Source organism: Pan troglodytes, chromosome 14 (genome assembly GCF_028858775.2).
Source record: "Pan troglodytes isolate AG18354 chromosome 14, NHGRI_mPanTro3-v2.0_pri, whole genome shotgun sequence".
NCBI classification, from domain to species: Eukaryota; Metazoa; Chordata; class Mammalia; order Primates; family Hominidae; genus Pan; species Pan troglodytes.
This window is the reverse complement of record NC_072412.2, coordinates 54,367,202-54,371,229: the sequence shown is the minus strand read 5'-3', so window position 1 is coordinate 54,371,229 and position 4,028 is coordinate 54,367,202. Positions and strand designations below refer to the sequence as shown.

General features: G+C 44.2%; 1 pseudogene; it reads right to left on the bottom strand.

The window, feature by feature from the left end:
- Nucleotides 1–1,280: 1,280 nt before the first annotated feature.
- On the bottom strand, nt 1,281–3,110 carry LOC744559 (proteasome activator complex subunit 2-like; annotated as a pseudogene).
- Between the last annotated feature and the right edge of the window lie 918 nt (nt 3,111–4,028).

The window sequence follows — 4,028 nt, the reverse complement described above, 5'->3', positions numbered from 1 at the left end:
CTTTGGGGCCTCTCTTCTGTGCACTCTTTTTTTTCCTGTCAGCACAGATACCCCTGTTCCACAGCTGAACATCTGTAAAGTTCACTCACCATTTCAAACCATTTTTTCTAAAAGAAACCCGTCATTATCATTGTTATCTTTGTCATCACCATCATCAAAAAAACAGCAAAGGCTAACATTTATTATAGTACTCCACAATTTACAAATCACTTCAATATATATTATCTTATTTAATCTTTTCAAGAACCAGATAAGTATAATCTTCACCTTTCAGATGAAAACAAAACTAAATAAAATGAAAACCAAAAAAAAAAAGTTCTGAGAAGTTGTAAATTATCCAAAGTCACATACTCAGAAAGGCCTGGAATCTGGATCACACAGAATAGAGGTAAGTAAGACGTGGTCCATGCTCACTTGCAGATTTTCTACCCTGTAGTTTTCCACTCCATTTGTTTCTCCTGCAGGACAACTAATATTTTCTGAGTATCTGTAATGTTTCAGATACTGTCTTGGGACTGCAGACACAGTGGTTAAACACACACACACACACACACACACACACACACACAGTCTCTGCTTTCTGGGAACTTAATAGTAGGCAGTAGAGCTTTTAGTCTAGTCTGTACCACAAGTGAGCCCTTCCTCTCCAATGTTTCATGGACAGAAGGGGTGCCTGCCACAGTGACTCTACCTCTGCAGCAGCCCCTTCTTGAGCTGATGTGTTTTCTTCTGGTTGAGCACAAACATGTCGGGCTCAGTTATTCCTGCCCAGGTCCTGCAGTTGGCCTGCCTCACTAGCTGCTGGATAGTAGCCCTTCCTTGCTGGCAGGGGACATTAAGCTGACAACCTTCAGATGTCCTGACTGTTCCAGGCAACAGACAGAAGCTCCTCAGAAAGTCTGTGTTAATTCTCCCTTTCTTCAACACAGCTTCCTCTCTGTGGTCTTGGCAACCTCCAGGGCTAATATGCATCTAGTTAAGGTGCTAAGCTCAGACAGGGACTAGAAGCACCACAGGCAGCCGATAGGCTTACTATTCACACTGGGCACCCACCTGAATGCATGTGGCAGTTTTTACCTTACAAGTGCCTCCCTGTCAGGGCTCAATGCCTCATGTGTTCACATTTGTAAACTCAATATGTCTTGTTCCTTAGTGTGCTTGTCCTCCTGCCCTTTCCATCTGGGCCTAGGCTTCCAGAGGGTGCTACATTCTGTAGCTGCCCAATCAACAATTCCTTGTCACTAACAGGGGTATTCTTTTTTTTTTTTTTTCCGACACAGCATATAGATCATTTATTTTCCTTCTAGTCCTGGGTTCAGTACATAGATGGCTTCTTTTCACCCTTTGGGTTGACAATTTTCTCCAGGTTGCTGTTGGTTATATGATAAAGCTCAGCATAGAAGGCCCTCAGGTCCAGCACCATGGCCCTGAGCTCCCCATAGGCTGCCTCATCTCGCTCACGCACCAAGGCCCGGTAATCCATTACATGAGTCTCCTCGGAGGCCTTGGCCGCAGCATCCCCACGTTCTGAGAATTACTTGGAAATGGTTGTCTGGAAAGCTTCCACTTTGGTCTTGACAGCATTCACCCTCTCCAGCACCTTCTCCTGGATTGCTACCCAAAATCATTTCCATCTTCAATCTTGGGGATTAGGTGCTGGATCCATGTAATCACCAGCCATGAATTTCTCTTTGAGAGTCCAGAATTCTGGCTTAACCAGGGCAAGCAGGGACAGGACTTTCTCATTCCCAGGGAGAAATCCACACTTAGGGACTTCTTTCTTCTCCTACTTATCTGTTTCCATCTCATCATCCTTGGGTGGAGGGTCTGGGTTGGGGATGTCCAGTGGGGCCCGGAGGGAAGTCAGGTCAGCCACACTGAGGGAGCCCTCTCGCAAGAGCTGATTCAGGTATGTGATTTTCTGTGGCAAGAATCTGTAGAGGAATTCCTCAGCCTCCTGGAAAAGGAAGGAAGACCTCCACCTGTTTGCGCTCAGGCGCACCCTACATGGCTTGGCCGTGCTGCTTCAGTTGCTAGATCTCTGGTCTCTAACAGGGGTATTCTTGATACCCCTGGAGATGTCTGCCAGTGACAACACATCCTTCTGACTCTAGTTTGCAAGGAGCTCACTGCTCTGGTACTAGGATACTATAATATTTGTATTCATCAGAGTTCTCCAGAAAAACAGAACCAATAAGATATATATCTATAGATATATAGATAAATAGACATAAATATAAGAGGAGATTTATCATAGGAATAGGCTCACAAAGTTATGGAGGCAGAGAATTCCTACAATCTATTGTCTGCAAGCTAGAGAACAAGGAAAGCCAGTGTGTAATTCAGTCTGGGTTCAAAGGCCTGAGAACCAGTGTGAAGTGGGGTGATGATGTAAGTCCTAACCTGAATCCAAAAACTCGAGAACCAGGAGCACTGACAGGAGAAGATGGATGTCTCAGCTCAAGCAGAGGGTGATTTTTTCCTTCTTCTACCTTTCTGATGATTCAGGCCCTCAGTGGTTTGGATCTGCTTTACTTGGTTCATCAGTTCAAATATGAAACTCTTCTGGAAATACCCTCACACATATACCCAGAAATAATGTTTACCAGCTCTCTGGGCATCCTTTGGCTCAGTCAAGTTAATACCTAAAATTAATCATCAAACTATGTAAACTCAAAATAGGAACACAAAATGTCTAACTATGAACTGGGATTTTGATTCAGAAAGGTCAAATTCACAATGACCAAGTAGGCATGAATTCCCAGATCACAGTGGATCTGTCCTAGTGAACTTAAATGATAGTAGCAGAGTAGACCTGTGGGTAATAGGGGGATCCATGAGTATCCTTGAGGGGAGGCAGTCTCATAGTGATCCCAGCTCATACCATCTCACTATTTGATCTACTTAATGACTCTTGGGTGGCCTTTGAAGCTAGGAATTGGGAACTCAGCTGGATAGCACTGGGTATCTCCTGACAGGGGAGGTGACATAGGTATCTCTGGGGTTCAGACCATGCTTCTGCATAGAGCTCTGCTCCAAATATGCCCTCCCACCACCCACCCATGGCCTTTGGCAGTGGGGTTAACGTTGAGCACCTGAAAACCTTCCATCTCGAAGTTCTAACAGCCTGATCGTTCCCTGGTGCAGGAGTGAGGAGTGGGAGGGAAGAATCAAGCTACCCTCAACAGAAGCAAAATGACTTCAGATGTGAAGAACAAGATGGAAACAGGTAGTTGGTAACATAAATTTTTGTCTTAAAAAAGAAATCAAACTCAAACCATTGGCGTCAAAAGTAGTGGAAGATGAGGATCATGAGAAAGAAAAAGTGTGTGTGTTTCTTTTTTTTTTTTTTTTTTTTTTTTTACTGTGCTTCTGATTATAAAAATCAGAGGAGAAACATCAGGAAAAGGGCAGGACGGAAAGCCTTAGTCTTTTCTTCTCCCATGGGACACAAAATTAGCAACAACAATCAGACCAAATGCCTCTGTAAGAAAACCAAAAGTCAGTTAAAAGGTTCTTACACTGATCATGAAGCCAACCACATTGAAGCCCAGTAGAAAAACCTGTGGCATTCTCCATTCTTTCTCATCAGAACATCCCTCCCACTCCAACATGTGATTGGGAGGAAACCCTCAACTCTTGTCTTCTCCTTGAGGTGAGAAAGGAGTGGAAGGGGTATCAGACCTCCTGATATTTAGAGATGCTGCCCAAGGGACTTTTGTGTGCCTGAGACTGCACTGACTGGAATAGGGCACCTAAGGATTGCCAAGAACAATGATCAACTATGCACCAGAGTCAGTAGTACCAAAGATAGACACTGGGTGGAGCTCCAGTACCACTATTTACTACAGCACCAGAGAGGCTGCAGTATCACAGACAAACACCAGGGAGAGCTCCTGAATAGATGTTGGGAAACGTCTTCAAACAGATTACACCCACAAGCCGAGGAAAGACTTATACCCAGAAAATGCTTGAGAAGTTTCCAGAATTTCTAGCCTGGCTGACTGGAGAAATTCCTGTATGTATAA